We start from the raw sequence: 11,636 nt of genomic DNA, 5'->3' as shown, positions 1-11,636 counted from the left end.
TTGACTCATCATACATAAATAAGAGGAGATCAACTATTTTAGATTTCACATAGGAGTGAGAGCATGCAGTATTTGTCTTTCTGTGCCTGGCTTATTCACTTAACATAATGTCCTCCGGGCTCATCCAGGTTGTCTCAAATGACTTTCATTTTTGTGGCTGAATTATAGTGTTGTGTCCATTATAGTGTTGAAAGTGATAGATATGTAAATGACCCTGACTTGATCATTACACACTGTATACATATATGTAAACATCACTGTGTGTGCCATAAACATGTATAATTATTGTGTCAATTGAAAATAAAATAAAACTTAAAAATAATTTCACAACAGGTTGAATGTGGAGAAGATATGAGAATCTAGCTGTCTTATATTATTCAAGGCACTGAAGATTTGTAAAAATTGTAAGACAGTGCTCTTCTCACTATTCTTTTGAAAATATAGTTTTTTATTAAAATATTTTATTTTTCCCTTGAAAATATTTTATTAAGATATTTTATTTGTGTTAACATACAAGTACCCTATTGTTGTTATTTAAATGAACTAATAAAAATATTAGGACACATCCAGCGGTGGGCCCCGCAGGGCCGCATCTGCACTGGCTGCGGCGGCCTCTGCGCGGGCTGCTAACAAAGAGGAGGAGCTGAGACGTGAGAGCAAAGTCTGAAATGGATGTTACATGAATCATTTTAAGAGCTGCATACAACTATGAACATTTCTGAAACCCTCTTCTCAGTAAAGTAGATCAAGATGGATGAATCTGCCTTGTTGGATCTTTTGGAGTGTCCTGTGTGTCTAGAACGCCTGGATGCTTCTGCAAAAGTCTTGCCTTGCCAGCACAGGTTTTGCAAACGGTGTTTGCTAGGGATAGTAGGTTCCCAGGATGAACTCAGATGTCCTGATGCAGGACTCTTGTTGGCTCTGGTGTTGAGGAGCTTCCCAGTAACATCCTGCTGGTCAGACTTCTGGATGGCATGAAGCAGAGGCCTTGAAAACCTAGCTGGTGGGGGCTTTGGGACCAACTGCATAAACGCATTAAGGGCTCAGGGCAGCACTGTGGCTAATTGTACTGCAAAAGATCTGCAGAGCTCCCAGTGTGAACAGCAGCCTCGGGTGCAAGCCTGGAGCCCCCCCCCCCCCAGTGAGGGGTATACCTCAGTTACCATGTGCCAAAGCATTATGTAACTACAAAGGAAAGGAGCCTGGAGACCTTAAATTCAGCAAAGGTGACATCAAGTTGCGACGACAAGTTGATGAAAACTGGTACCATGGGGGAAGTCAACGGAATCCATGGCTTTTTCCCCACCAACTTTGTGCAGATTATTAGACCATTACCTCAGCCCCCACCTCAGTGCAAAGCACTTTATGACTTTGAAGTGAAAGACAAGGAAGCGGACAAAGATTGCCTTCCATTCGCAAAGGATGATGTTCTGACTGTGATCCGCAGAGTAGATGAAAACGGGGCTGAAGGAATGTGGGTAGACAAAATAGGAATATTTCCGATTTCCTACGTTGAGTTTAACTCGGCTGCTAAGCAGCTGATAGAATGAGACAAGCCTCCCATGCCAGGAGTTGATGCTGGAGGATGTACCTCAGCAGCAGCCCAGAGCAGCACTGCCTCAAAGCACTCCGACACCAAGAAGAACACCAAAAAAGGGGCACTCCTTCACTTCCCTCACCATGGCAAACAAGTCCTCCCAGGCAGCCCAGAACCGCCACTCCATGGAGATCAGCCCTCCTGTGCTCATCAGCCCCAGCAACCCCACAGCTGCCCCGAGGATCAGCAAACTGTCTGGGCTCTCCTGCAGTGCCCCTTCTCAGGTTCAGATAAGTACCACCGGGTTCATTGTGACCCCACCCCCAAGTAGCCCAGTGACAACTGGCCCCTCATTCACTTTCCCGTCAGATGTCCCCTACCCAGCTGCTCTTGGAACCATGAATCCTCCCCTTCCACCACCCCCTCTCCTGGCTGCCACTGTCCTCACCTCCACACCACCAGGCACTACTGCTGCTGTTGCTGCTGCTGCTTCTGCTGCTGGAATGGGACCTAGGCCTGTGGCAGGATCCGCTGACCAGATTGCACATTTACGGCCTCAGACTCGCCCAAGTGTGTATGTGGCTATCTACCCATACACTCCCCGGAAAGAGGATGAACTAGAACTGAGGAAAGGGGAGATTTTTTAGTGTTTGGGGGTTGCCAGGATGGCTGGTTCAAAGGGACATCAATGCATACTAGCAAGATCGGGGTTTTCCCTGGCAATTACGTGGCACCCATCACAAGGGCAGTGACAAATGCTTCCCATGCTAAAGTCCCTCTGTCTATTGCGGGTCAGACAAGTCGAGGGGTGACCATGGTCAGTCCCTCCACTGCAGGAGGGCCTGTCCAGAAGCTCCAGGGAAATGGTGTGGCCGGGATTCCCAGTGTCGACCCCATGGCTGTGGTATCAGCAGCTCACATCCAGACAAGTCCTCCGACAAAGGTCCTGTTGCACATGACCGGGCAAATGACAGTCAACCAGGCCCGCAATGCAGTGAGGACAGTTGCAGCACATAACCAAGAACGCCCCAGGGCAGCGGTGACACCCATCCAGGTACAGAATGCCGCTTGCCTGGGGCCTGCGTCTGTGGGCCTGCCCCACCATTCACTGGCCTCCCCCGCAGGGAGCCGTGGGTCCTGAGCTTGGGGGAGGCCACGGTCGCGAGCAGGCTCCTGCCCTGTGGACGGGGATGGCCCGGTCACCGCGGCACCAGCAGGGGCAGCCCTGGCCCAGGATGCTTTCCATCGGAAGACCAGCTCCCTGGACTCCGCAGTGCCCATTGCACCACCTCCTCATCAGGCATGTTCCTCCCTGGGTCTTGTTGCAAATGACTCTAGGCCTGTTGTTTGTGAAAGGCACCGGGTGGTGGTTTCCTATCCTCCTCAGAGTGAGGCAAAACTTGAACTTAAAGAAGGAGATATTGTGTTTGTTCATAAAAAAACGAGAGGATGGCTGGTTCAAAGGCATGTTACAATGCAATGGGGAAACTGGCCTTTTCCCAGGAAGCTTTGTGGAAAACATCTGAGGAGACAAACACTGGGAAGACTCAAAAATCACATCACACAACAAAAGAGCACAAAGCAGTTTGATGGAAAGAGCACATCTGTGGACTTCGAAGGGTCTGGAGCTGAGCAGAGGGTTGGTGTGTGGCTCCGGAGCCTCAGCACAGCCACACCAGCCAGCAGAACAAAGCCGGTGTCTAGGTTTCACCACTCAGTTGGGATTGTAAGGTGTGCCTGGTACTGAGCAACCTTTTTGTGTTTTTGAAAGATGTCTAACTAAAATGGACAATTGTTTACAAGGCTTAACTAATTTATTTGCTTTTTTTTTTAAACTTGAACTTTTCTTGTAATAGATAAATTCTTTGGATTATGATTTTAAGAAATTATTAATTTATGAAATGAGATCCAAGGAGAAGCTGGGATTACATGTGTATGCCACCATGCCCGGCTCCTTCATTGCCTTTTGTCTAATTCAATGATCTTCTATCCTTCCCTCCCCACCCCCATTGTGTGTTAGTATACACATACCAGAGAGAACATTTAACCTTTGGTTTTTCAGTATTGGCTTATTTCACATAGCATGATAGTCTCCAGTTCCATCCATTTACAAAAAGCCATAATTTCATTCTTATGTATGGCTGAGTAATATTCCATTGTGTATATATACCATTTTCTTTATCCATCCATTCTTAAATGAAGGGCACCTAGGTTGGTTCCATAGCTTGGCTATTGTGAATTGAGTTGCTATAATCATTCACATGGCTACGACACTGCAGTATGCTGATTTTAAGTCTTTTGGGTAGATACCAAGGAGTGGGATAACTCGGTCAAATGGTGATTCCATTTCAATTTTTCTGAGAAATCTCCATACTGCTTTCCTAAGTGTAACCTCTCTTTCCTCATCTGACACAAACTCTTCATAAGAAATTTATTTGCACCTTAATTTTTTTCAAAAAAATTGGAATTACTTTTTACTTATTTTACTTCATCAAAGACTTAAAATAGGGGCTAGATTGTGGCTCAGTGGTAGAGTACTTGCCTAGCATGTGTGAGGCCCTGGGTTCAATCCTCAGCACCACATAAAAATAAATAAATATAAAGGTATTGTGTCCAACTACAACTAAAAACAACAAGCCCTAAGCAACACTCTGTCTCTAAATAAAATAATAAAAAATTAAAAGGGGGGGTGGAGGATGTGGCTCAGTGGCTAAGCACTCCTTGGTTCAATCCCTGGTACCAAAATATAAACTAAAAAGATTTAAAATAAAATGATCATTTTTTTTCTTTTCTACTTTGTATTATTTGTAAGCACCAAATAAGAGTCTTTTAAAATACATGTGCAGGAAATATCATCTTTGTTTAAATACAATTAAGTTCAGTTCAATATCAACTTACTCTCTATAAACACATAGACAGTAGGACCTTATCTTTCTTTTTTTCTTTGTTCTAATTAATTAAGGTAGGGCTTTCAACACTGGCCATTTGTTATGGCAAGAGAAGCCATAGCTCAACATCAGTGTGGTGATGTCTTCACAATCCCAAAAGGAGTCCCTCTGTATTGAGTGTCACAGCCTTTATTCCTGTTAGCATGCAAGTTACTATGGATCTCAAGTGTACCAGGACCGATCTTAACCTCACAATTAACCAGTGGGTTTTCTTTCGCCCATTCTAACCTAAAATTTCTCCATTCTAGCACAGGAAAAAAAAAAGTCTGTTTTCCATCTTTTAGTTTAGTTCAGTCTTAAAGAAGAACAATAGCTTATTACATTCTGGGAGATGGAACAATTTCTCGTCTTTTTTCATCCTGTAAGTGAGGGTACACAATGCTGAGTTCAGGTAGAGATGGTTCCAGTTAGCAAACAGCCTCCTGTGAATAACATGGAAATGAATGTATGCTTTGTCTTAATAGATGAGGTTTCAGAGGTCTCTGTCCTCAGATGGCCAAGTCTGTTGCTCTGGGCCCACAGTGAGGCAGAACATCACAGGAGAGTGTGGCAGAGGAAAGTGGTCCAGTACACCACACGGAACAGAGAGAGAGCCTAAGGCTTATATTTTGTCCACCATCAGTCTGTGCACCTGAAAAGTCTTAGATCATGCATCATTTGTGTGGTACAACCAGGCTTTCCTGAGACCACACACTAGTCCCTGTGACTGGAGTGATTTTTTTTTTAATTTCCTCTACTACTATTTGTAAATAATCTCTGGAGTTTACTAGTTTATTTTTCATCACATCATTTATTTCTACGTTAAGTGCTAGTCACTTCACATTTGCTTCCTATTTGTGGACTAAAATTATGTCCTTCACCTCAGGGATTAACTTGGCTTTGAATGTCATTTTCACAAACGTGCATAAAGGCGCCTGTCAGTCTCAGCTCCCGTAGCTAGTGCTGGGGCAGGTGTGCTTCTGCCCTTCAGGGCCATGTCCCTTTCAGAATTGCTGGTGCCACCTATCACCTCAAATCTATTACTCAAGTATTTGGAAACGTGTGAGCAACATGACGGTTCTCCCCTCCCTGCAGGAGGCTGACTCCAAAGTATTTGACTCCAAAGTATTTCCTGTAAGTACAGCCTTATTTCCAGCCTCATTTCCTGGCCTGCTTCTTCTCTTCTTTTTTTATTCTCCCACATATTTTTTCCAACTGTGGAAGTGGAATATATGGGAAACAGGAGACAAGAGAGGAGAGAAGACATTCTTTTACCCTCTTTTCCACCCATGGCTCCATTTCCTCTCAATTCTGTCCAACCTTAATAAGGTTCCTGAAAACCAAGAATTCTGGTCTTCATAGAAAACTTGGATTGGACTCAGCCAGCTGGACCCATTCTACCAGTATGACAAGTGTCTTATGTGAAGAAGGATGTTGCTTCAGAATGTTGAGGTCTCCTTTGGAAAGAAGTGAATATGGGAACATCTTCTATCCCAGAATCCCCTCTCTGAATCCTGGGGTGCACACCCTTACTCAAACATGTAGAGACAATGCTAGATATACAAGATATTCAAGTACAGACATTCAAGTGAAAGAAACCCATTAGAAAAATTATGGAGGGATATTTTGTGGGTGCAAGTAGATTCAAAATAGGAGGAAAAAAATTAGGTTCATGACATCTCATGTTTAATACCTAACTTTAATAACTAACTTATATTTGGAGTTTTCCACATACTAAAATGGGATAATTATGTGCTTTCCTTATATAAATGAATTTTTTCCATTATGACACACTTTTACACAAATGCAGAAGCAGCATACAAAATTTAATATGATTTTTAAATGCTATGTTTTTGTTAACTTTAGTTTTTTTTTTTAATGCCACATTTTTACAGTATGACAAACCCTAACACTATTTTTGTCTCCATGTAAGAACTGGGCCAGTATCCTCACACTTTATTTTAATAACCTTCTATATAATAGCTGCTAAGATCTATTACTGGATATGTTCTGATGAACATTTTTTAGAAAAGTGTTTCAAGAAAAAGATTTCTATTTGTTTCTTTGAGAAGGAATGAAAGATTTTCTTATCATAGCAATGCTTCTGTAATAAAAGTAATTAGGCATCTAGCTCTTCTCATGCAACAAAGCTTCAAATGTATGATATGTCAAGGTCATTGTACTGTCATGTGTAACTAATAAACAAATAAAAAAATTGCTTAGCAAAAAAGAAAGAAAAATAGAAAGATACAAGATTGAAGGCTTTGTAGATGGAGGGGCAAGTTGGGAAAGTCAGAGAAATGTATTCTCATTCAGAGCCTCCGGAAACCTTGATTTTTGTCTAATGAGACTTGTTTTGGACTTCTGATTTTAGAACCTTAAGATGACATATTTATGTTAAATTGCTGTCTGTGGTATTTTGTTATTACACAGTAATTCGTCATAAAAATTTGTGAATAACACATTTATCCATTCACTTCTTTATGGACATTTTTAGTATTTTCTAATTCTTGAAAATAATCAATAAACTTTCTATAAACCATACACATAAAAAAAAGCTTGTTAGAATTTTTCTAAAGGGTGCATACATAAGGTGGGAAAGTAACTTAAGATTCCACAATAGAAAAACTTAGACTATTCTTCATGACTTTAAAAGAGTATATTTTATTTCTTGGCCCGTAACAATCCAATGCAAGTGTTTCTGTTCAGTTTCTTTTATCTTCCTCTGGGTCCTTGGAATCCTGCCCATTCTTACAGGAGAGGAAAAGAGGTTCACTTACAGAGGAGATAGACAGAGAGATGACACACATCTTGGAGAGGCAGCCTCTTAATTTAGAAATCTAATCCAAATGCATGCCCAGAAGGAAAGTAAATGTGCTTTGGTGGACACTTAACAGTCTCTGTTTCAGTGAGTGACAGATATGACTAAATATACACCAATAATTCAGAAAGAGTGAACTAGATTAGGAAGTTGTCTTAATCCATTTGGGACCTTAGAAGAAAAAGAATACTTTATAAGCAACAGAAACTTATTCTTCATAATCCTGGAGGCTTGGAGGTCCCAAATCAAGATCTGACAAATTCGTTTTCTGGTTCACAGACAATTGCCTTCTCGCTGCATCTTGACATGGTGGAAGGGGCAAGGAAGCTCTGTAGGGCCTTTTGGTAAGTGCAGTAATCCAATTCAAAGTATTAGTCACTGCCTTGGTTTGGATCTTTAATTGTTCTCTAAAAGCCATGTATTATAGGCATGGTCCCCAGGGAGGAACTCTTAGGACATGGTGGAATCTTTAAAAGGTAGGGCCTTGTGGAAGGTGTTTAGGTGATAGGGGTGTGCCCTTGAAGGAAACTGGGGGACTCCAGTGTCCTCCCCTTTCTCTCCCTAGCCATGACATGAGTGTTTCTGCTCCCCCATGGGCTCCCTGCCAATGTCATTTCATACCCCTATCAGAGGCCTAAAAGCAAATATGTCTTCCTAATCAGAGATTGGAGCCTCCAAAATCGTGAGCCAGAATAAAACTTTCCTCTTTGTAAGTTGATTATCTCAGTTATTTGTTATAGTAATACAATGCCAACTAACATAAAAACCTAATCACATTGCAAAGGCCTCACTCCTAATATAATTGCTTTAGGGCTTAGGACTGCAAAATCTCAATTTGAGGAGGACACCAATGTTCAGACTATAGCAGAAAGGAGAAATTGTCTAACTACATTGCTATGAGTGTTCTAGTTTTCTGTTGTCTGCATTCCAAATCCACTATTATGATGAAATTATTATGGGCTGATAGTTCACATGCACTTTTTAAAGTTGTAGACATACACACACATATACATGTTATGGGGCATACCTCTCAGAAAACTTACCAAGTCCCTTTTGTCCGAATTGGAGTCTTTATTTAGCCAGCCAATCAGCTTGCTAAATTGGACCCATAACTGTCTCTGCAAAGAACAGCCCCAAGCCTGAGTATTTCAGGGTCTTTAAAGACAAAACCACATCAGGGTGACTTAGCTGCAAGCAAGCCAGGGCACAGAAGCTGAATTGAGCAGTTAACGAAACAATGCAATGGGTACATTAGTATTTCCCATGGGACTTTCCAGGTTGGCAGCAGGCAAGCAGAAGGGAATTGGGTCAAAATGACCCTAGTTGAGTACAAGTTAGAGAATGGTTACTAACATCTAGACAGGAAAAATGGGAACCAAAGAAAGAACAATCTTCCATTGTACAAGAATTGCCATTTTCTGTTGCCAAACATGCTATGCTAAGCAACTATTGATAGTTACAGAGGTGGAGTGTTCCCATGGGAGAAGCATTTCTTATATGACATAACATGGAGTCTCAGGGTAAAAAGGAATCTGTTTGGTCATTGCCCATATAGCCTGGCCCATAACAATACACACATATACGAATTTACCACTCGAACATGTTTTAAGTGTATAGTTCAGTAGCATTAAGTATGTTCACATTTTTGTGCAACCATCACCATTAACCATCTCTGTGACTTTTGTATCATCCCAAACTGAAACTTTCTGCTCCTTAAACAATAGGCCCTATTCTCTCTTTCTCTCTCTAGACCCTCCTACTTCTATTCTCTTTTCTTTTTCTTTTTTATTTTTTTGTTTTTTAACAGTGATTGAACCCAAGTTTGCTTAACTACTGAGTCACATCCCCAGCCCTTTTGTTTGTTTATTTATTTCACTAAGTCCTTAGGGACCTCACTAAGTTGCTGAGGTTGGTCTTGCACCTGCCATCTTCCTGACTCAGGCACCCAATTCACTGGGATTACAGATATGCTCCACCACTCCCAGCTCTAATTTCTTTTTCTATGAAGTTGACTATTCTATTTTTTTTCTTTTCTTTTAGTTGGACACAACTCTTTATTTGTTTATTTATTTATTTATTTTTATGTAGTGTTGAGGATCGAACCTAGGGCCTCGAACGTGCTAGGTGAGCGCTCTGCCACTGAGCCACAACCCCAGCCCATTGTTGCTCACTTTACCTTAAGACATCATTACATAGAGTAATTCTTCATAAGAGCAAGCATCTTTACAAAATGGGTATCCTTTGTTCAGTTTCCTATAAGGATATTTGTCTTCTTTTCTGATGTGTAAAGATGTTTTTTATATATTAAGGCTATCATCCAAGTAGTAATTTTTTCCCATTTTATTGTTTACCTTTCCATTATTTATAATGTTTTGAAATACAAGAAGCTTTATTTGATTTTGTTTTTGGTTGTTTACATTTTTTTTTAATTTTTATTTATTTATTTATTTTGCATTGCAATTCTTAATACACCATTATACAATAATTTATTGTGTCTCTGATTATATATAAGGTATGTTGACACCAAATTCACATGACTATTCTAGATACCACATATAACTGCAAAATTATACAATATTTGTTTTGTGTCTGGCTTGTTTAATTTAGCATAATGTTTCACATTCATTTTTTTTTTCACATACACTTTTAAATAACCTTTTGACTCTTACCCAGAGTCACCAAACAGCGAGGTCAAGTGTGGAATTCCTAGATTTCCAAGGCTTCCCAAAACATCTGACTCCAACTGCATGGAGTTAGTGTGTGACACAGAATGAACTGTGGTCCTGAAAATTCATAGGTTGAGGTCCCCAAATTCCCACGTGATTTTATTGAAGTTAAAGAATTTAAGGAACAGATAAAAGTTAAATGGCCTCATAGAGTGAAACCTTAACCAAATCGAAATATCATCCCTATAAAATTGGAAGAGACACAAACACCTCTCTCTTCACCACTTGAGGACACAGAGGAAAAACAGCTGAGTGCAAGCAGGAAGAAAACCTTTACCAGAAGTCAGATAGGTCGGCCCCGTGACCTTGGACTTCAGAATTAAGAGAAAATAAATTTCTGCCCTAAGCCACTTAGTCCATGGTATTTTAGCTGACAACACGTGCTGACTAAGTTAGGATCCAAATACAAATTTAGAAGGAAGAATTTACACACAAACCACCCTTACTTCTAACACTAACTGTGAGGTCCATAGGTTCCCAATTCCACTCTCAACTTTAGTAATTTACTAGAAGGACTCACAAAACTCAGCAGAAGATATTATACTCATGGCATGTAGTGTTATAGGGAAAATAAATGAATTAAACTCAGCCAAAGGAAGAAGCACACAGGGCACAGTGTGGGAGGGTTCTGAATGTGATGCTTCCATTGTCCTCAGGACCCTGTTACCCTCCTGGCATGAAGCATGACAACAGGCATGGAGAATTGCCAGCAGGACAGCTCGCCAGAATGCAATGCTAAGGAGTTAGACATTTTTTAGGCATCAGGGAAGGGAATTTCAACTCATTTTCTGGCAAAGGAACACGCCACGATCAGATTTTAAATTATTTTTCATTTTTATGTATCAGCGTGACTAGTCATTGGCAAAAGAATTATATGCATTCTACTGAGGTTTCCAAGACTTTAAATTTATCTCCCAGATAACCTGTCTGTGATTGTCTGGGAAGCCTGATAACAGGAGGTTCTATTTCTCAAGGATACAGATATTGATTCCCTATCTTGATTTTCAAAGTCATTCCACTGATGGCTTTCACTAGCATTCATGGCTGAAAAACTCATTCATATGTGGGAGAACCCCCCCATCAAACTGTCAACATGGTGTACCTCTGAAAGCTGAGAATAAGAACAGAGAAAGGAAGAGCATTAGTATTTTTTCTTATGCACTTTTGTATTCTTTGGAATATTACAACGCATGTGTATGATATTCATTCCCAACACTTTGTTTAAAAACAAAAACCTATAAGATGCAGATTTTAGCTTGACATTCTCCAACACCTGCAACCCCAAATTATTATTAGCTATTCTTCCTGAAGACATGTTATCTCCACTGTTCAATGGTGTGGAACAGCTGTTTACTTAGAGTGACTGGAAGACAAATGAGGAAAGAGATTCTGGTTGTCAAATATGACAAATTCCTACAAGAAATCTCCCTTTCTATCTACCACCTATACTTGCTATATGGTACATATGTAGGAAAAGACACATTTGCTTTGCTGTAAGTGCAGTAAATGCTGTGGAAGTTTCTCCTAAGTGCACTGGGGGAAGGAAGCCTAAAAATACCTCTGCAGTACATTTTACATCTTGCAATATATTTCCACATATTTTCTCTCAACTATTTTTATAACCA

At 40.6% G+C, this 11,636-nt stretch overlaps 1 pseudogene; it reads left to right on the top strand.

The window, feature by feature from the left end:
* The first annotated feature begins 750 nt into the window (after positions 1-750).
* On the top strand, positions 751-2,678 carry LOC113184162 (E3 ubiquitin-protein ligase SH3RF1 pseudogene; annotated as a pseudogene).
* The last annotated feature ends 8,958 nt before the right edge of the window (positions 2,679-11,636 follow it).

This window comes from Urocitellus parryii, chromosome 9 (assembly GCF_045843805.1).
Source record: "Urocitellus parryii isolate mUroPar1 chromosome 9, mUroPar1.hap1, whole genome shotgun sequence".
NCBI classification, from domain to species: Eukaryota; Metazoa; Chordata; class Mammalia; order Rodentia; family Sciuridae; genus Urocitellus; species Urocitellus parryii.
Note: the sequence above shows the minus strand (reverse complement) of the source record. Positions and strands in the feature narration are given on the sequence as shown.